Source organism: Tenrec ecaudatus, chromosome 14 (assembly GCF_050624435.1).
Source record: "Tenrec ecaudatus isolate mTenEca1 chromosome 14, mTenEca1.hap1, whole genome shotgun sequence".
NCBI classification, from domain to species: Eukaryota; Metazoa; Chordata; class Mammalia; order Afrosoricida; family Tenrecidae; genus Tenrec; species Tenrec ecaudatus.
This window is the reverse complement of record NC_134543.1, coordinates 38,097,008-38,120,277: the sequence shown is the minus strand read 5'-3', so window position 1 is coordinate 38,120,277 and position 23,270 is coordinate 38,097,008. Positions and strand designations below refer to the sequence as shown.

Sequence of the window (23,270 nt, the reverse complement as noted above, 5' to 3'; positions counted from 1 at the left end):
TTTCCCCCCATCCAATCCTCTCAGTCTATGGCTTCTCATTTAATGTTCTTAACGGATCAGAACTTACAAAGATTAGTGAAGTCCTACTTACCAATTTTTCTTTGCTGAATCATTTTGGTGGCATATCTAAAAACCATTGCTCTACATCCAAGATCATTTGGATTTTCTACTCCCTATTCTTGTGGGCATTTTATAGTTTTCTAGCTAAGTCTGTGATCCTTTTTAAAGTTAATTTTGGCAAGAAGTATAAAGTCTGTAGGTCTGCGTCTAGATCTCCCCCATAATTTTTTATTCATTTGACTGTCCAGCTATTTTGATAACATTTGTTAAAGAAGATGGTCCTTTCTCCATTGAATTGCTTTTGCTCTGTGCCTACCATCTGTTGATAATATTTGTGTAGGTTACTTCTGAGTTACTCTTTTACTGATGTGCTTGCTGCTAATGTAAATGCTCTTATATTTTTAATTTTAAATTCCACATGTTTATTTCTAGTGTACAGGTAAGCAACTGACTTTTGTGTATTAACTTACTATCCTACAAATGTGCTGTGATTCCTTATTCATTCCAAGAGTTTTATGCATGATTTTTTGAGATGTTTTTACTTAGAAAATCATGTCATCCATGAACAAATATGCTTTTATATCTTCACAATCTGTACACCTTCTCCCCCCCCCCTTTTTCTTGGGTTAGTTGGTTATCTAAGGATATTATGTTGAATAGGAATAGCGAAAGGTAACATCTCACTGTTCCTCATTAATTCCATTGAGGAGGTTAGGTTTTACTCTCTCAAAATTCAGTATGTTAACTAGATGGTTTGTAGCTTTTCTTTAAGTTGAGAAAGTCTCCTTCTATTCTTAGTTTGCAGGGAGTGCTTCTTATAAAGGGTGCTGGCTTTTCTCAGTTCTTTTGCATTCATTCATATAATATTTCTTTTTAACTTGAACTACATCAATTGGTTTTTAAGTATTAAATCACTGCTATCATTTTTTCTTTAAATGTGGAATTCAGCAATGAATACTTCAGATTCATAATTTTGACAAAATTTCTTATGACTTAATACTTATTCAGAAATGTAGCTAATACCTGCCTAATATTTGGAGATTTTTAAGTTTTTCTTGCTAGTTTTTTCTAGCTTAGTGTCATTATGGTCTGAGAATGTACTCTCAATATATGATTAATATACTTTAATATTTATTAGGATGTGCTTTATGACTCAAAATGCAGTCTATCTTAAGGAATATTTTGTGTAAGCTTCAAATTAGTATGTACCTTGCTGTTGTTGGATAGAGTGTGCTGTAAATGTCAATCAGAACAAATTAATTGATAGTGATATTCAGGTGATACATATCCTTATTGATTTTCCAATTTCCTTATTGACTTACCAATTACTAAGATAGAGAAGTGTTGAAGTTTAAAATTCTAATTTTAGATTTAAAACAAAATTCTTCTTTAAGTTTTGACAGATTTTACCTCATGTACTTTGACATGCATGTTTATGATATGTCTTCTTGGAGAGTTGATCATTTTTAATATTATGCAATATCCCCTTTTATTCTTGATGATCTTTTTATAAAGTCAGCTTTGTCTGAATTAATATAGCAATTCATTTCATTTTAATAATTAGGATATTATCTCTTTCTTCATCCCTTTTCTTTTAATCTGAGTTTTTGTGTTTTAAATAAGTTTCTTATAGGCAGCATGTAGTGAGTCTTGAGGGTTTTGTTTTGTTTTTTTGCAGGGGTGGGGCAGGAGAGGTAATCCAATGAGCAGTCTTTTTAACTGATATATTTAGACCAGTCATAATTAAAATGACTTATCTTTTAATTGCATTTCCCCACAAATTTTGTAACCTCATATCTATCACTCACTCCCTTTTCTATTAAAACCTATTTCAATGGTTGTTCAAGGATTTTTGCAATATACAACTTAAAATCATCTCAGGCTACCCTCAGATAAGAATATGCCAGTCAAAAAGTAATGCTGGGAGAATTCCAGTTCATACACATCTGGGTTTCTTCCAAACAAAGAATGTTTAAATATGTCTCTGTGACTAAAGAACAATTGTGAATACGGCGAGAGGGACTGGGGAGTGTTGTGTTCTGTTGTACTCTGCAAAGGGTCACTGTAAGCTAGCTCGACAACATTTTAAGCCTGTCATTAGGGGAAGGCACAGACATGTTCCTTCAGTAATAAATGTGTCTTAGTCACATTAGGGTGCCTAAAAGAAAAAAGTAAACTTTTTGTGATTGGGAAAAAAAAATCAATTTTGAGGTCAGAGAAGAATCCTGAAACACCGTCTTCAAAAATGTAAAGGCCTCCATAGAGATAACAGCACCTTCCTGTTGGGATCTTGCTTAACATGGTCTGTGATTTTGGTAGCTGTGTTTTTTTACTTACCTTCGAATTGTTTGATGTATAACGCAGGTAACTTTTAACAGAGTGGTCACAGCTCCTCCATTTTTAACTCTTGTGATATTGCTGGTGTTTATTTCATTTTTCCATATGCTATAAATATGTAAAACATTGATATTACTATTACCTTAAACTTTTAATTTTAGGTTAATTAATAAAAGAAACACATTTATTTATTTATTTTTAACGTCTGGGTATGTTTATTCAAGATTTTGACAAAATGATTCCCAAAATAATATGGGCCCAGATGTTAAACTTCAAGAAAAATTTGAGTTCAGTATGACATTATTAGGTCAAAAGTTGATCCAATTCTGTAAATCATAAATACAAGTCCCCTTCTTACATTCATTATATTTTCTGAGAGAGGCTACAAACGTAGTTTTCATTTTTTGGAAGTATTTTGAATCATTTTCACATGGTTTAACATCTTTAAATTCTAAAACTTGTACGCATCCTGATTACCATTAGAATGAAAAATGTCAATACAGAAGTGACAACTTTTCCTTACAGAATTATAATGAACAAATGTAGAAATAATTGAACAGAAAATCACCATTAGAATAACACAGTAATTGTCACAAGCAATATCTACCAATGGATACTAAAGTGAGTGCAAAAATTTTTAAGCAGAAATAAAACATTTGCATACTCTTAAAATATCTCACTACCAGATATGTAGTAGTTACAATGGGAAACATAAGAATTTACCATAGAGAATTCTAGCAGACACCACCTTTGTCTAGGAATCAAGATTAACAACATCAGAATACATTACAACACCATGTACACCTCCTACTAGGCTGCAGTGTGGTTGACACTACAGAGACATGACAACTAATGCAGTGTGTAATGCTGGAACAGTAAGAGGACATTCGTGGGGAGATTCATAAAATCTCGTTTTCTACTGTAGCTGATATTATTAAAGCAAGATTAATTCTATAATTTCAATAAATGTTCAATGGCATATAAGATGTTAACCTAAGGGGAACCTGGATAAAAGCTACACAGGAATACTGTACTATTTTTATAACTCTTCTATAGTCTAAATAACCATTTAAACATACACATACATACAAATATATGCCTATCTTTACCTTATGTGTATGTGTATATATACAGACAAATCAAGACTTCATGGAAAATGGCAGTTTAGGGACTTGGTAAGTTAAATACCAATTTTCTATTTTGTATTAGTCATCATATCACTGGTTTATGGTAACTTAGCCTTAAGGTCCTGTACCGTCTTTTAATGTTTAGCTTTAATAATAATTTAATTTTCACAGAAAACTTTAGCATTCCTATATTAAGTCAAAGATCAAACGCTAGAATAAGATTATCATAGCATATTTTAAAATCGCTCATCCCAACTACAAAATCTAACCAGTATTTTTACTAAATTTCTTCTCAGCATAAAGTGTTTTTATCAGTTTGGCTTTGTTTCTAAAGGAAGGAGATAGCTGATAGATTTATTATCTATAGGCTTGGTAGTCTAAAAAAAGTATCACTTGAAAATCTTATTAAGAAACAGCTGTTTTTCCAATAACAGATACCGTATACTAAAACTCACCTCATGTAAAAAGTAAGTTATTTACACAATCTTTTCTCTAGAACAGCATTAGTGCTACTTAGCAAGCCCAACTACCGCTCTTCACACTCCTTCCATAAATTTGGTTCTAAGAAGACTGTTAATAATGGCAATAAACATCTTTTTATAAAACAGGCAGTTCTTTCTGAGCAATTTACAATAGGGTAATAGAGTTAATTATCAAATATAACCTTTAAAAACACAAATAATTTTCCTCTCTAGCTATGGCTGATTCAGTCCCTGAGCATGAATCCCCTTTTACCCTCATTGTTTTCTTCTCTAAACTGAGTTGAAATCTGCTCATAGGGATCTGGAAAGTGAAACTGATTGTAGATGGAAAATGATCTTACCAAAGGGATCATCTTCATTTTGTTGACTTGTTATTTCTACTAACTGTGGCCACAGTTTATCATCTGTCACATTGCTTTCTCTATAGAAACAGCAGTAGTAAAAAGAAAACTTGGTTAAAAAAGCCATTTTAAAGTGTATCTTTATCTAAGATATGGTAAAAAGCAAAAGAGAGGTTCGCAAATATTTTGATTCCTGCATCAATGCGCATTTATCGTCCACTAGTACCGTGAAGATAGACGTGCATAGTGAGCTGTAGAAAGAGGGAGACCAGCAGCTCACCTCAGGAACTCACTACACGTTGCAGTGTACTCAAGTGTTGAAAAGATAACAAGTTCGTTTAGAATTTCCGTACTTCCTGGCTGTCAATATGGTCTCTTGAAATAATATTAAACATATTACTATATGAACTGCAAATAACACACCAAACAGATCCATGAAGGCTAAATGAAGTCCAAGCTATAATTTACACATGAAGTGTACATGGGAAGCAGTCATAATGTACAAAAAATTGACAATCCAGCTGTTTAAAAAAAGACAAAAATGAGCCTGTTTGTCTGAGATCATATCCAGTCTCATCTGGTATGTTTCTGATAAGCCTGTTACATATAGTACTTCCCTCCTGCTTGATAGCAGCTTGAAAATATCCATACATTTCTTAGGGAAGGAGTAACCTTACTTGGCAATAACTCCGTAGTGTCCTACTACATTCATTGGTCTGAAGACAGCTCATTACTACAATGATTTTCTAAGTCAGTTGTCAGACTTTGCAGTGTGAAAAGCAAAGGAAAGGTGGAATGTATTGCTTCCATCTCAAAAGAGGGTTATTAACCAAAATTAAGAGTCCTTTGGTCAAGTTAGTAACAGGCTTTCATAAACCCCATCTAAACCCTTTTACAATCCCCTTTCCCCCCAATTTTCCCAAGATTTCCTGAATCTTACAAACAGCCTCTTTCCTGGCCTGCCGGACAGATTCCTGGTTCCTAGTTTCCATGGAATCCAATTCTAAAAGTTCCTTGTTTAGCATTTCTTCTAGAAGTCAATGCTTTGTCTGTCTTTTTCAGTACAAATTCTGCTACTTGTTGCTCAAGATACTGGACCTTCTCCAGCACATTTATGGTTGTTGTTTTTTAAAAATACTTGGAGGAGCACCTTCATCAGAAGATAAACACTCTTCAGGATGATTATTACTTCGATCTTGATTTCCTGGGAGATCATTAGTGGTATTATCATACAGTTAAGGCTCAGCACTATATTGGACTTGAGGATCTAAAATATCTGAATTTTCATGTTCATTGTCTCCGAAGATTCGTACTGATGGACACTACAAGGAAAGTTGTGCCAGTTCACGCCTTAATCCGATTGCTTATAGGAAGGAGTATGAAGACTCCTTGGACTGATGAGGTGTTTTTGAAGGAGTCAGTTGAGGAAGTTGCTGTTAGGCCACGATGAAGTACTTTCAGTCACATAGAGATTCCCAGGTGGTGCTGAGGGTGTAGCTGAGGGCCAGGGGTAACGGGTTCCCATTCCATAAGCACCAGGAGAAGCCCATAAATCCTCTTGTGGTTGCACACTTGGTCCACATCTGATTGTGGAGCACTACAATTACCATCCCCATAAGAATAACGAGGCAGCGTCATTCCAGGGTTCTGTGAAGTAGGATATCCTGGTACCTGTCCCCTAAGAGGAATACTTCAGTTTGGCAGTCCTGCTGGAGCTATAACTGAGAGACTACGCTTGGGTTGTTGCCAGGTGAATGATACGTGCTTGGAACTTCTGTGGAGTAACTGGTCTAACTATAGCCAGATGCATAATAACCCCCAGAATATGCGGCAGTATTTGCCCCAGGTCCAGGGGTGTATGGTGGGCCATATGCTCCAATAGTATATGAATTCAGACCCTGACTTTGTATCTCTGATCTTACTTGGGTAAGGAGCTCAAGTCTGGCCTGGAGAGTTCCAACAGTTAGAATTGTAGTTAAGATAAGGTGCCTCTTCGTGGTGGCTTCCTCCACTTCAACCTGACTCTGGCCAGGCACCACCAGAGGGATGGTAACCATCGCCTCCTCTGCTTCTGTCTGCCGGCTTGTCTCAGCCGGGCTGCCCCCATGCACCCTCTAGGAAATGGGAGGCTGGGGAGGTTTCGAGCGAGGAGGATATAATGGTGGAGAGGTGGGTGTACAGGCACATCCCCACTCCCTGGCCCATAGTAGTGGCCATAAATAAGGTGGACCGTCAGTAGGGCGGTAGTCTCAGCACCTCAGGGCCAGCATGGGTTCTACTGCCCCCCGAAACACATTTATTTTTCCCTCATTTTTCCCCTAGTGCTTTCTGTTATTGCTCTTCTGTTCGACCCATGTATTTGATTGATGTCTTCATTATTTGAAAAGCTTCTTTTAATATTTTTATAGGGAAAGTTTACTCACAATTACTTTCTTGAACTTTTGTTTGAGAAAATTTTTTCTTTTACTTTTGAAGGATAACTTTTTTTTGGGTATATAATTCCCCATTAGCACTTTTTTGGCTAATTCTCTTGTATTTTTTAAACAGCAGTTTGTTGAAAGTTTTATGCTTGTTTATTTATAGGTGAGGTGGTTAAAATCTGGCTTTATACAGTTTGAATATGCCTTTGGGTATGTGTGCACACATGTCTATTTATGCTTAATTTACTTGCCCTGTTTGGTGTTCCGTGATCTTGAATCTGTGGCTTCCTGTGTAGCATTAATTTTAGAAAGTTCTTAGCTATTATTTCTCTCAATATTGCTTCTGCATGTTCTCATTTTATTCTTCAACTGAATATATATATTTTTGCCATTATAAAGACTTTAATATTTTTAAGAGTACAATAAGCAGTTATTGAAAGGGTTTTAGTAGAGGAATAACAGTGATAGAATTCTTTTTTTTAATCATTTTATTGGGGGCTTGTACAACTCTTACCACAATCCATACATCCATCCACTGTCTCAAGCATATTTATATGTTTGTTGCCATCATCATTCTCAAAACATTTGCTTTCTACTTGAACCCTTGATATCAGCGCCTCATTTTCCCACCTCCCTCCCCATTGCCCCTTTCCTCATGAACCCTTGATAATTTATAAATTATTATTATTTTGTCATATCTTACACTGTTCAACATCTCTCTTCACCCAATTTCCTGTTGTCTGTCCCCCAGGAGGAGGTTATATGTAGATCCTTGTAATTGGTTCCTCCTTTCCACCCCACATTCTCTCCACCCTCCTGGTATCACCACTTTCATTTTCAAACATTGTGATATTGTCATATACTTCTTTGAATGTCTGTTCTGTTTTTTCTTTTGCATTTTTGCTTGGAACATTCATTTTTTTAAAATCATTTTATTGAGGGCTCATACGCCTCTTTTCATAATCCATCCATCCATCCATTGTGTCAAACACATTTGTACATATCTTGCCATCATCATTCTCAAAACATTTTCTTTCTACTTGAGCACTAGGTATCAGCTCATTCCCCTCCCCCTCCCACACTGTCCCTTGATAATTTATCAAAAAAAAAATTTGTCTTACACCAACCGCTGTCTTCCTTCACCTACTTTTTTGTTATTCTCACCCCACCTTCCCCTTAACTTCCTGGTATTGCTACTCTTATTATTGGTCCTGAGGGGTTTTTCTGCCCTGGATTCCCTGTTTTGAGCTCCTATTTGTATCAGTGTACATGCTCTGGTCTAGCTGGATTTGTAAGGAACATTTCTAATGACCTATCTTCAGTTTTACTGATTTTTTCCCTTAGCTGATACTGATGATCCTGCTCACAGCATTCTTCATTTCTGTCATGGTGTGTACAATTTCTAGCTTTTCCTTTTAATTCTTTCTTTATAGGCCCAACCTCTCTGCTGGCAATATCCATCTGATCTTCTATGTTAGTTCACTTTATTTTACTGTTTAAGCATATTAAACCAAACCCACTGCCATCAACTTGATTATGACCTATAAAAGATTTACAAAGCTATAAATCCTTACTGAAACAGATAGCCTCAACCTTTTCCCACCGAGCAGCTGGTAGGTTTGAATATCTGACCGTGTGTTTAACAGTACAGTGCTTACGTGACACTGTCATGCATGTCATTTTTAATTCATCTAATGATTGCTTTGCTTCCTCAGATAGTATGTATGTGCTTTATTTTCCCATTTTATCATATTTTGTAATTTTTGATTGGAATCCAAATATATTCCATAAGGTAATAGAGAATTGTCAGAGGAAACTAGCCTCTAACAGCAGAAGCACCCATAGATGCAATTTTACATCTTAAAGTCATAGAAGATAGGAGAGAGATTAAAATAGAGGAGTCAGACACATTTCATGGTAGCATGCTCACCTCAGCCCCTCTTAATGGGCCGCATGGTGGTGGAAGAAGAGAGCTGGAGAGAGAGCATCTTTACTATCTATGGGGATATTTATAGGTAGCCATGAGACATGCATATTCAGTAGTTCCATATATCACACGCTGGTTTGTAACCATAGTAAGGTTCCTCAACTCACAGGTGAGGAAACCTAATATCTGCATTGGGGGAAGGTATGAGGAGGGATGGGTGCCCTGGTAGGAGGAGATAACAAAAGAAGTCTGCTTCTATAGGGAGATAGAATCTACCATGTGCTCACTTTAAGGCAGCATAGCTATTATCGGTGGGGATGATATTTAAAGCAGGATGATGTGCTTGTACTTTATCTCTAAATTACCAGAGTGGTCACTTTCCTATCATGGAATACTAGCTTTCCAGATTTCCTGTGTTATAAATTAGGGAATATAGTCCTAGTCATATTTCCTTCAGTGTTAGTTTCCCACAGATAGTGAGGTAGTTTCCCACAGATAGTGGGCTTTTAGTGTGAGGTTTTATGTTAATCTGGTAGGAGTTGGGTTTTTAATATTGGCAGTAGCTTTAGGCACCTGAGGCTTCATAGCCCTGTTTTTTCCTCTTTCGTGCTTTGACACTTGTGGATTAAGGATTAGACTGCTAACCTCAAAGTTGGCTTTCAAAACCACAAACCACTCTGCAGGAGAAAGATGAGGCTGTTTACTCCTGTAATGGGTTATAGACTCAGAAACATTGATATAACATAGGCTTCCAAACTTGTGTGGCCCACTGCCCCTTAAAAAAAAAATTTTTTTTTTTTACGCAGCCCTCCCTGGCAATTAAAAAGTTTTGTACTGTACCCTGTATTCCAGGATAAAGTGTAGGTACTTTTTAAACTTTATTCCCTGGATCATATTGGCGAACTCTCCCCAGAGGGCAGTGACACCCACTTTGGGAACCTACTATAAAAGGTTGAAATTAATTCCATGACTGTATGTTTAATTCTATTGGTTTTTGCCATTGTTGTTTTCTTTTGTATTGTGTCACAAACTGTCTGTGTCTTGCTGTGCTTTCATGTGTAATTCATGCTTGTTAACGTGGTGTTTGAGTATGGTGAGGGGGCAATGTTTTCTAATCTTCTAATTACTTTTCAATGTTTTAATGAGCCGTTTGGCCTTTTGAAGTGTTTATATTTCTCCAGGCATAGAATTTTTATTTCTAGAAACCTCTCAGGATAGTATTCCCAGTATATTTCTTTGAAGCTCCACCCCCCATTTACTGTGGCTTTTACTTATTTTTTTTTCCCCTCCTTAGGTGAAACAAGAAGGTTGGAGAGGGCTGGAACTGGACAGGGGTTTCTTCCCCACTTGGGATAGGTTTCAAAATTGCAATGGCAAGGTTCAGAATAACTACTGTTCCTTTCAGGGTCCTAGGGCCACTTGGGAAGTTTTTTTCTTGTATCCACTCTGTGAGAATCTCGCAGAATTCCTGGAGAAGACTGCAGAAGTGTTAGGAGCTCTCCTTTGACCAGAGCCCACAGGATGTTCTCATTTTCAACCTTTGGCAGTTTGTCAAAATTAATCTAAGTGTTCCACTTACTATGACCTGTTCTTTAGGTAAAAAAGTCTCCAATGCTTATCTCCGTAGATACGCTTGATTTTCCAGGTGTTGGGGTGACAATTTGCCCCAGTTGTCCCAATAAGCTTTTACTTGTTATAAGGACTGGAATAACAACTTTTATACTCATGTCAGAGCCGATTGAATCCCTGTTCTGAATATAATTTTGGGGTATATCTCTTTGTGTGTGTCTGTGTCTTTGTTCATTCATTCTTGTTGTTCATTCATTCTTGGAACCCTTTAGAATATTTTATTCTGTTTGTTTAGAAATTTCTCACTATGTTTCTTGGTAGATGTCTTTTTAAATGTTGCTTTGCTGACCACCTTGCTTCTGTACAAAAACTGCTTTCTGTCATTTCTGTATAGAAACTCATCTTTCAGTTCTAGAAATTGTGTTGTATTATTTTCAGGATCATGTTCTTTCTTTGCTACTCTCTACATTTTTCATAAAATACATCCCCACCCCAGCCAACTGCTATGCTTAGTAATTTCATAGAACACAGCCATCTATTTAACCTCATATAGAGCCAGGATTATAATTTATGTTCTAGATTCTGCAACAGAAAAAGTGAATGTAGTCTAAAGTACAAAAAGCTCATTCTGTGTGACTTTTCTCTGTAGTCATGATGAAAATCTTTTAAATTTTGACATTTTATCTGAGGCCTTAATAAGCTTTGTTGTAGGATATTTGCATTTAAGTAAATAGATTTTGTTTTATGAAATGTATTTAATCTCACTCTGATCAATATGTTCACCCAATGACAAAAAATTTATAGGAATTAGACTTTTATTAAGTCAGTGTCTTACAAAGCAGATGACTTTATTTTATTATTATTTTTTTTACTTGTAGCAAGGATTACTATCAAACTCCACTCATTGGGCCAGAGACCCTTGTGGTGTTAGCGAAAACCTTGCCCATCATGTAGCAGATGACTTTATTTTAAATAAAACTAGCAAGAAAAATTTATTTAATTGAATGCCCTTTTTTTAGTTATTTCGAAATCTTCCTCATTTATATAATAGTATATTTAATGTATTATTTTGCTTAGTACTCGGTCTTAAACATGTAAATGGAAATGTCATAGTATAGATACCTTCCATTAAAGCACACTGCAATTATTTTTCAGAATTATTTTTGTAGTTAAGTCAACACATGAGTTGAATGATAGTTCATTTAAATGTTCCAGTAATGGAATTGGGTTCATGTTTATCTGGAGATAAGATTCACATGGGGGACCAACATTTCTACTTAATTTATACATTTTTATATGTGGCTGCTAGATAATTGAGTCTTCATGTTATAATATTCTAGTAAAGATATTTTATATCCTAATTATTCATGCCTATTTCAAACAAGGGCAATCAAACAAATTGCAGGCATAATCAAACTGTCATTAGTAGCACATGATAACAAAATTCTACTAAAGATCATTCAAAATTGGCTGCAGCCATATATCAATAGCTAACTAGCAGAAACTGAAGCTTAATTCAGGAAAAAGATGTAATTCAGGAAAAATATCATTGCTGATGTGAGGTGGATCTTGGCTAGAAGCCAAAGAATACAGAAAGAGGTTTACTTGTGTTTTATTGACTATATGAAGACGTTTGACTGCATGGGTCATAAAATTATGGATAACATTGTGATAAGAAGGAAGTCCCTAATACTTTTTGTGCTCATGCAGAACCTGTACATAAATTGCGTCAGTTGCTCAAACAGAACAGGAATATATTTACTGCATAGATCAAAATTAGAAAATTTGACTAACAGGGTTGCGTTCATTCACCTAATTCAATCTATGCAATGATCTGTGAATCTAGGTTATACAACTCAATAACAGCCTTTCTTGATAAAGGTGATACCAACTTGAAGGACTTACTGATGAAGGCTACAGCCTTTAGTATGGGCTATATATGAATAAAGAAAACTGAAATTCTTGCAACCGAGACAGTAAACAACATGTGAGGAAATTTGAGGAAGTTGTCAAAGATTTCCTTCTTGGATCAGCAGTCAACATGCATGGAGCAGCATTCATGAAATCTGACAGCTTATTGTACTGGACAGATCTATAAAACAATCTCTTTAAAATATTAACAGCAAAATGCCACTTTGATGGTGAAAATGTGTGCAACCCAAGCCATATTTTCATTTGCTTTATACATGTGTTAAAGGTGGACCATTGCTTTATACATGTGTTAAAGGAAAACCAAAGACACATTCACATTGTGGGGTTAGTAAAGAATATAGACTGTATTATGGACTTCTAGAAGAAAGAACACTGTTTTAAAGTACAGCTAGAATACTCCTTAGTAGGAAGGATGGCAAGACTTCATCCCTCTAACTTTGGGTACACCATCAAGAAAGACCAAAAACTGGAGAAGACAATTATACTTGGTACATTAGAGGGTTAGTGTGATGAAATGAAATTAGTTGGTATGGCTCACAAGACCATTGTATAAAAGTAAGCCATCTCAGAAACAGGAGCAGAGGAATCCCATGACCATCAAGAAAGAAGAACCTTGTACACCGTGTGTGTGTGTGTGTGTGTGTGTTTGTGTGTGTGTGTAAAGAAACGCCACCAGCGAGATGTGTATGAGATCCCTTCCTGAAGTGAGAGAAGCAGCAAAGAAACCAGAGCCACAGCAGTGGGACCATGAAACAGTATAGGAGCATTACTGATACCATGAGACAGAATGGGCAGAAGCCAACGGACCTTGTTCTTCAGAGGCCAAAGATCGTAGATAAGGAAACATGTCTGCCAGCATATGTGAGAAGAGGTGTGAGTGAGGACAAAAGCACTGTATCCTGAGTGTTTTTTTGATCCTGACTTGTAAACTGGCAACTTCCCTGATAAGCCCCATAATTGTGAGAATTGTTTATAAAGTTCTCTGTGGTCATTGCAATGGATTGTGGAACTCAGCAGAGTAGAGTATCATGAGTAGGATGGCTGGTGTCAGAAGAAGATAAAGAAGGATGAGGGATGAAGGCATGTCTGACTTCTACTTCTTAGGAATTATCCTTGGACAGATATGAACTCTGTTTTCCTAATATAATTTTTTAGTGTTTCCTGCACTATTCTGCATTTTGGGACTCCTCTGCCCCCCGCACCCCCCCCAAAAAAGCTTCAATATTTCAACTCACAGTGTAGAATTTTTTTCTTCACTTCTTTCAGTTTGAGATATGGTGAGATTTACCTGTACTGAGTCTTGGATATTAACTATATTAGCAGGTTTGTTTAATTAAATTTGTGTTATTAAATAAGTGATAGTTAAATACTGGTGGGAAAAAATAGCATAGATTTCCATTGGAGGAATGGATCTAGTAGAACTCTGTGGTTAATTAGATGACAATATAAAAATAAAAGGAATGCTGTATCTAGTGGTAAATTTAACATATTTAAACTTTTTAGGGGGCTAGGGTTCATATTTTTTTACTGGCTTCTTAGAGATAGGAAGGTTTGAAGGCAGAGTATTTAATAGAAGAAAGGCAGATAAATTTGGTGAGAGGTGTGTGCCTAATATCAGTCTTTCATGAGACAGTCTGTTGCCTTAATGACTTGAAACATAAAAGCTCCAAAGGACATAAAAATATGTATTAAGAGAGAGAAAATGGAAAAAAATAAAGGCAGGTTCAGTGTAGTCTGTGTTGATGATTGGGCAGTCAGAGCCTTCCTAATATAAGTAAAAGTAGGTTTCCTTCTCATCCCAGTTAATTACACAGTCTGTGCCTGGGATTCCCTAAACTGACTAGATCATATCCTGTTACTAACAAATAATTTTATTTTCAGCCAATTTAATGGGTTAATTTTCTCTTTGTATCTACCAGAATTTATCATTATCCCCTTTATTTAACTTCAGTAGACTGTCAGGATAATAGCAGTTTTTCTTTAAAAGGTACTTGTAAGTGCCTTAGCTCAAAATAAATGTATTTATTATCCGCTGTACTCTTATAAGCAAATTTAAGTCTTCAGGAGCTTTATTGTTGCTGAGCTATTTCGTGTAATTTTTACCCCTCAGTGGGTCTTTCTTTGCAACTATTACTTCTTTAGACAAATTTGTATGAGTCCTATAAAGCCTTTCGCTATGTATAATTAAAACTTTGTGACACAGTGGTTAAGCACTTGACTGCTAACTGGATGGTTGACAGATCAAACCCACACAGACACAATGTGGGATAAAGACCTGGCTCTGTGCTTCTATAAGATTATAGCCAAGATAATCTATGAGACAATCTATGAGACAATCTATTGTCATATAGGTATCTGTCAGTTGATAACACCTCAACATCTTCACTTAGGGTAGCACATCTCATAGATGGAAAGATCACTTATTTGTAGAAGACAAAAATAAGATCACTTATTTGCAGAAAGATCACTTATTTGCAGAAGTTCACAGTCATAGTGAAATCATTTTAAAAGTATAATTGGCTATTAGACCATGTCTGTAGAGGATTCGTTTTCACATTAAGGCTTTTGTTGTGCCAGATGAATTATATTAAAGGTTAATATTGGCTTTCAGTTCTGCTTTATATTCTCTGTATTAGAGAAAGTTTTTGTATTTAAGAATCACTTTTAAAATATGAGCTATTTTCAAATGTGTTTCTAACCCTGGCCAATTTTGTAACTCTTGTTACCTACTAAACATTTTCCTTTCCTTTCATTTTGTTTGTAGCTCTTTTCTTTTAATTTGTTTTATCTGAACTCTATTCATTACCCTTATTCTGAATCCACATACCTAATGCTACCTTACTCCCTGTCAACCTGCCGTTGTTAGGTGTCACAACAGAACGAAACACTACTGTACTGCACCATCTTCAACAATTGTTCCTGTGCCAGAGCCCATTGGTGCAACCACGGTACCCATCCATCTCATCAAAGACCTTTTTCTTTCTCCTTGCCCTGTACTTAACCAAACATGGCATCCTTCTTCAGGAACTGTTCCCTTCTGACATGTTCAAAATATGTAATACAGTCTTGTCATCCTAGCCTCTTTAGTCTGGCCTTACTTATTCTGAGATAGATCGGTTTGTCTCCTTGTAGCAGTCCATGGTACTTTCAAATATTCTTCCCCAGTACCACAATTCAAATGCATCAATACTTCTATGGTCTTCCTTATTCAGTGCCCAACTCTCACATGCATATGACGCAATAGAGAATTACCATGACTTGGGTCAGACACATGTTAATAGTCAGTATAACATCCTTGCTCTTCAATACTGTAAAGAGATCTTGTACAACAGATTTACCAAATAAAATACATCTTCTGGTCTCTTGATTACTGCTTCAATGGGCATTGTTTGTGGATCCAAGTAAGACAAAATCCTTTACAACTTCAACTTTTTCTCCATTATCATGATGTGACATATTGATAGATTTGTGAGGATTTTGGTCTTCCTACATTGAGTTGTAATCCATTCTGAAGGCTGCAATCCTTGACCTTCATCAGCAAGTACTTCAAGTCTTCTTCACTTTCAGCAAGCAAAGTTGGGTCATCTGTTAGTAAGCCTTTCTCTAATCCTGATCCCCCATTCTTCTTCATATAATCCAGCTTCTTTGATGATTTGCTCAGGATGCAGAACAAGTATAGTGAGATGATAAAACCCTGATGCACACCTTTCCTAGTTTTAAACCATGCAGTATTCCTGCATTCTCTTCATGTAACTGCCTCTTGATCCACGTACAAGCTCCTCATAAGCACAATGAAGTGTTTCAGAATTCCCATTCTTCTCAATTTAGCCATTTGTTAAGGTCCCCACAGCCTTTGCATAGGCAATGAAACACAAGTGAACATCGTTCTTGTATTCTCAGCTTTGAGCCAAGGTCCAGCTGACATCAGCAATTCACATACCCCATCTAAATTTCCATTGACAGCACTCTCATAGTAAAATAAATATATATTTTAAATTATCATGATGTGCTGGTGAGTCCATTAGTACTCATAGTGATCCTCTGCATATGAAGAAGAAATAGGTATATAGCTATAGCTCAGCTTTCTTTGTGTAGGATAGTGTAATCTTTCACCCACTTGTTGAAAGATTGTAGGTGGTATTCTGTCAATCCTGTATACCTCCCCCTCCCCAAATACCTTCAGGGCAACTTATACTTTGTGGTAGTTTATATATTTGTTTATCAATTTGAGAGGATTAAGAGTGAAGGGATGGAGTCTAGGGTGTCAACCATTCATAGCCAATGAGGCCTCTTTATGGACATGGCCTTCTCCTGAGGATTCTGGGAGCTCCTGTAGTCCTCCTTAGAGGTGGGAGACACACTCTCTCTGCTGTGTGACATTCTTGTTGACAAGCCACATGGCGATAGGCTGATGGCAGTCAGAGCCTCAGAGCTGAAGAAACTATGTGGAGACACCTGCCAGTGCTGAGATGCTTATATAATGTGACTGAATCCACTAGACTTCCCATCCACTGGCCTGTGATCTTCCTTCATTCGATGTCATTGCATGTGTTTTGTGAATCTGAAGAGTACTTCATAGATTGGTATCGGATATGTGGGAAAATAATCAGACTTAGGGATTTGATCTGGACTGGGCTGGATTGTTTTCTCAATATTCAATTTATCTTGTATATAAAGCTTTTTTCTATACACATATGAGTCTCCCTGGATTGGTTTCTCTAGTCTAACCAGATGAACACAGATTTCTACCATTAGAACTATCAGTTATTGATCATAATGGTATCTCCTGAAATGGTTGGATGTCAATCAGTTGTTTTTGGTATGTTTTTAATTATGTAGATCTGAATTTGAATCCTGCTTAACTCTTGAGTTCTTTGTAAAATTAGTTAACATCGTTAAGCTTCATTTTCTTAACTATAAAGAGAAGAGAGTAATTTCTGTTAAGATTAGCCAGAGAATTAGGTTAAAGGAGATTATAAGCGTATATGTAACATTCTTACACAGTACCTAGCACTTAGCAAATGATAGTTTCTCCATATGTAATAAAGTGTAAAATTTTATAATTATCTCTGTTGCTTTATTTTCTCATGTAGATTGTATCAAATTTTAGTAATTTCAATTTCATAATAATCACGTCAACTCCCTTGCATTCTATTACTTTAACTTATTTTGTTGTGTGTGAACTAGCTTTACTTTCCTGTAATCCATTTTAAGAAGCCTAGTCAAAAGAATTTGAAAATATTTCTCATCCATCATGCCATAGTCCTTTTAGGAAAGGAAAAAAAATTGGTTCCTGGAGTTCCTGTTTCACATAGTAGAATTTTCCATTTTAGTCAGTCTGATTCATTCACTTTAAAGGCTGTTTTTATTCTTACCTGTGCCCCTGCCCAATGCCCTCACTGCAATTCTTTGTAATGTACAAGGTCTTCAGTATTGATCTGTGACTTACTGTATGTTACTTGCTGTTGTTAGGGCCACCAAATAGACTCCAACTGATAAAGATCCTACATACAGCTGAACACAACACTTTCTGGTCTTGTGCCATTAATATATATATATGTGTGTGTGTGTATATATGTATATATTATATTTACGCTCATAACTGTAGCCACTGTGTCAGTCCATCTCCTTGAAGGCTTATTTCTTTTTCACTGATTCTCCGCTTTACCAAGCATGATGTTCTTTTCCAGATACTGATCTCTCCTGATAACAGGTTCAAAGTACATTAAAGGAAATCTTGACATTATTGCTTCTAAAGAACATTCGGGTTGTATGTCCTTCAGTAATATTTGTTTTTTAAATTATTTTGGCATTCTATGATACCTTTCATATTCGTCACCAACACTATAGTTCAAACATGGCAGTTCTTCCACGGACCTTATTCATTGTCCATCTTTCACATGCATGTGAGGCGATTGAAAATACCCTGGCTTAGTCAAGGTGCGATGTAGCACTGATAAAAAGTAAAACTTTCCTCTAGTTCCTAAATGCTTCTTCTCCCCCCGCCAACCCCCCACCCCCACTATTATGATCCGAATTCTACTTTGCAAGTCTGGCTAGACCAGAGGATGTACACTGGTGCAGATAGGAATTGGAAACACAGGGAATCCAGGGCAGATGATACCTTCAGGACCAGTGTTGTGAGTGGTGATACTTGGAGGGTAGAGGGAGAGTGTGTTGGAAAAGAAGGAATCGATTACAAAGATCTACATGTGACCTCCTCCCTGGGGGACAGACAACAGAAAAGTGAGTGAAGTGAAATGTCGGACAGGGCAAGATATGACAAAATAATTTATAAATTATCAAGTGCTCATGAAGGAGGGGGAAGCGGGGAGGGAGGGGAAAAATGAGGACCTGATGCCAAGGGCTTAAGTGGAGAGCAAATGTTTTGAGAATGACGAGGGCAATGAATGTACAGATGTGCTTTACACATTTGATGTTTGTATGGATTGTGATAAGAGTTGCATGAGCCCCTAATAAAACGATTTAAAAAAATACCCTGGCTTGAGTCAGGTGCTCTTTAATTCTCAAAAGAGCCTCTTTGCTCCATTACACTTCAAATAGATCTTGTGCACCAGATTTGCCTAATGCAATATATTGTTTGAGTTTTTGGCTGCTGCTTCCATGTGTATTGATTGTGCATCCAGGAAAAATGAGATGCTTGACAACTTCAGTCTTTATCATGATGCTGGTGTCTATTGTTTTAGCTGTGCTAATATATGGTTTTTTTATATTGAGTTGTAATCCCTACTGAAGGCTGCAGTCTTATAGCAACAAGAGAATATTATATTTGAGACACACACACACATTTTGTGCACATTTATTTGAGCCTTGTACCTCTGCCAAACAGCTAGTTAGGGAAGTACATGCAGAGTCAAAGATAATCAACTGAAATTTATTTTATTTTTTAGCTTAATTCCATTTGGGTTTTAAATCAAACCCTTTAGTTATTCTTTTAACTTGTATATTTATTGGAATTTATTTAAATCTGGTGCTGTATTTTGTTGAAATTTGGATTTATCTATTTGGTTTTTTAGATTTGTGGTTAATATATACAATTCACAGTAAACTTTGGGTTACATTTGAAAGTGTGAAAGAGCAATTACAAGCGGAGTTCAGTGTTCTAAAAAAAAGTCCTCCGTGAACTGTAGATCCCAACCTTCTCAAATATCACTAGGTCTATCTAAATTATAGTGTAAACTCATGGTTTGGTATACTTTTAGATACTGCTGGTGCTTTCTAAGACTAATTTTGTTTGCTGCCCACATCTTCTCTGATTGCCTTCATGAAATTAGATAAACCTTTAACTGTACCACCCACTACCAAAAATGCGTAGCTTTTTCTTTCATCCTTTTAAGGCAATTTTCACAAGACCAAGTAGAAATAGTTGTAGTAATTATAGTAACAGAAATAATATTAGGAAGCATTTAGAACCCGTCAGGTAGTATTCTACACACAATTATGCATTGATGTATTTAAACCTTGCAACAACTCTAAGAGATCTTACTGTTAGTCTCATTTTAAACATGAGAAAATAGAAGAACAGAGGATAATTTATTTGATGAAGGTCATACATCTATTAAATGTATATCAGGATATAAGTCCACATTGTTTAACTCCTGACTTTGTGTTCTTAACCAACATACCCCTAAAATATAGTTGAGGACATTCTGAAAATTAAAATTCAATCATTAAGAATGCAAATAATTTTGAGTTACATATTTAAAACACCAATTTAAAATTTACAGTAAAACTTGCAAATGTTATTTATTTCTTATTTGCCATTCTTCTGAATTTGCCTTTCTCTTCTGAAAGAAAAACCAAAAAACCAAACCCATAGCCACTGAGTCAATTTTGCCTTACAGTGAATGCGGAAAGTTTCTAAAGTAGTCTTTACATGAGCAGAAAGCTTCATCTTTCTCCCCGGGAGCAGCTGGTGGCAGGTCGAGTCCACCAGTCACTCTTAGAAAGATGGGTCTATTTACTCTTGCAGAGATTGTAGTCTCTGAAAGCCTGGGAAGCAATTCCACCCTTTCCTGGAGGCTTTCTATGAGCTGGAATCTACTCAATGGCAAAGCATTTTCTTTCCAAGTTGGCTTATCTGTATCTTAAAAGGTCCAAAACGATTTAGACCAATTTCAAATGCAGCATTTATTTATAATAACAGATCATATAATATTTTACTATCAACATACCTTATTTGATATTTAAACTAACCCTTTGAAATTTCACAGTGGAAGGATACTTGTCCCTATTGTATAGGTGAGGGAACCCATGCTCATAAAGGTTAAAATCTATTTACAAAGTTAGCCTACATACTTGCCATAGAGCTAGGATTTGAAAGCAGATCTTTTGCCTTCCAGTGCAGTATTTTTTCACCTTTCCATGACTTATGATTTTGAAATATTACATATAATTAATGTCACTTATTTTAAGGGGGTTGAAATTTAGGTACAGTATTTGTGTGTGTGGGGGGGGAATGTGCAATAAGTACCTATATTGTTCTCTTAGTTAGGTATGCTTTTGCCATTCATAAAAAGGGTCCTTTTGATTTTTACAAGACACAAGTCAGTAAAGGAGCTCTAGTGGTTAGGAACTCATCTGCTAACCAAAAGATTGGCAGTTCAAACCCAACCAGCAACATAAAAGGACCTGGTGGTCTGTTTCTGTAAAGATTACAGCCCAGGAAATTCTATGGGACAGTTCTCTGACACAAGGGATCTCTAGGAATCAACTGAGTAGCACCTAATAATATCCAACAAATGTGGGTATCAACTCAACAGCACCCAGTTAAACATAAAAATTCCCTTTCTTTTTGGGAGATAGAAAACCCTAGGGTTTCTGTGACTAAATATTTCTGAGAACAGACAGTGTCCTCTTTCTCCTGAGAAGTGGCTAGTGGATTTGAACTACTGGCCATGTGGTTAGCAACACCTAACCCACAGTGCCATGAAGGGTCCTTTTTGATCAATGGCAACATAAAATATTTTATTAAATATTTTTGTGTATCAAATGGAAAATAAATGAGATTTTGGAATTGTTTCCATGATTCAAAAAGCCACTTGCGTAATCCAAAGAGATGTGTTATTTCTTGTATATTTTCAATTCTACCATAGCAATTACAGAAGGTTCAGAAGAATCTTGATTGATGTGATTGTTAGTATGTACATCACTTAGTTTTTGGAATCAAATATCTTAGCCTGTCTTGTCAATACGTTTTATGGTATCAAGTAATTGGAAATGTCTGTGAGTTAAAAACAACAACAACAAAAAATCCTAAAACCCACTGCCATTGGCTCATAGCGACCCTTTAGACAGGCTAGAACTGCCCCTGTGAGTTTCTCAGACTGTTAACTCTTTATGGAGTAGAAAGCGGCCCCTTTCTCATGAGTAGTGGTGGTATTTTTGACTAACCTTGTAGTTAGCATTCCAAGGAGTAACCACCATGCCAAAAGAGATGTTAATTAGAGATACTGAGAGATTCTCAGCAGAGTTTGTTTACAAAATGAGTAGAGAAACTTGAATTCTTGTTGGAAAGAAGATGGGATTTTTGTGATTTTAAGTCCTTTTTCTAAGAACACTACTGAAGGTCATTGATTAAAAAAGAAGAAAGGTATAGGTTTAGAAAGTTTTAAAATAAATATATTTGCTCTTGAAAACATATAGATCTATATTAGGCAAAGGAAGGAACCCTGATTTTAGCAATAATGCCAGTATATATTTATTAGTCATTTTCATTAATATTTTTCAATTATAACAACTTAATACTTTAAACCTACTTTTTAATATAGTTCTCATAGTTCTTAAATGAGTAGAGCATATATTATGCTTGCTTATTCTTTTTAGCAACCTCGAACAGTATTTAGTACAGATTCTTATTTTTGTTGTATAATTGATGACAGATCGAAAGCACAGAATTAGAGTATTTGCTTATGCTCCTTTAGCTAATAATTAGTAGCACCAGACTAGAGTTGTTTATTCAGACTTTAATCTCCATATTCTTTCCACTGTGCCAGTGATTTTAGAATCTAACTATACCCTAAAATCTTACCTTGCAATTAATGAATCAGAATCTCTATATAAAGCATCCAGTTCTGATATTTAAAACAAAAAAACTCTGTAGAGTCTCTGATGCACATCATGATTTGGTAATATTGCATGTAGTTAATGAAATCAATTATAGTAAATATGATTTGGAATTTGGGAAATATAATATGCATCTTTCTAGGACAATGGTTCTCAACCTTACTAATGCCATGACCCTTTAATACAGTTCCTCATTTTGTGGTGACCCCCCAACCACAAAATTATTATTGTTGCTATTTCATAACTATAATTTTGCTACTGTTAAGAATCAGGAGACCCCTGTGAAAGGGTCGTTTGACCCCAAAGGGGTTGTGACACACAGTTTGAGAACCACGGTTGTAGAGAAAGTGGTTGGTGGTTTAAAGATCTTAAAGTGAGAATGTTTTTAGCCTTCAGAAGAAATTTCGGAACTGGTTTGATTCCATTAAACGACATTAGACCAAACTTTTTGTTTATTAAAATGATGGCCTGCTGACTACCACTAGTAGAGCCTGATACATATCCTTAAACACACAAAAGAGAATTGATACTCTCCCAAGTATTCTGTACAGTGTACTGCAGTTGTATATTACATTTGACTCAGTATCCTTTCAGTATCCTTTCAGAAGTGAGTCTATAGATGACATTGTGTAGTAAAAGGGATCATACCAGTTTTCTAAAAGAAACAAACATTTCTCTTTAAAGTTTTAAGGAATTTTATCTTAGAAGTATTTTATAAGACTTAGTGGGTCATTTATGAATTTATCAAGAATGCATAAAAGTTTTTCTGTTACCTATACTATATACTATACTATACTCTACTCTACACTATACTCTATACTATACTATATACTATACTATACTCTATACTATACTATACTCTACACTACACTATACTCTACACTATACTATACTCTATACTATACTATACTCTACACTATACTATACTCTATACTATACTCTACACTACACTATACTCTACACTATACTATACTCTATACTATACTCTA

At 35.9% G+C, this 23,270-nt stretch overlaps 1 protein-coding gene and 2 pseudogenes across 10 annotated transcripts in view; 1 reads left to right on the top strand and 2 right to left on the bottom strand.

Moving 5' to 3' along the window:
* The window catches only part of GPHN (gephyrin), a 634,470-nt gene that overhangs the window by 85,954 nt on the left and 525,246 nt on the right, over nt 1–23,270 (top strand). The gene's annotated exons all lie outside the window — the stretch shown is intronic.
* LOC142426068 (BAG family molecular chaperone regulator 4 pseudogene) lies at nt 5,217–6,617 on the bottom strand (annotated as a pseudogene).
* Nucleotides 11,134–11,249, bottom strand: LOC142427072 (small nucleolar RNA SNORA62/SNORA6 family; annotated as a pseudogene).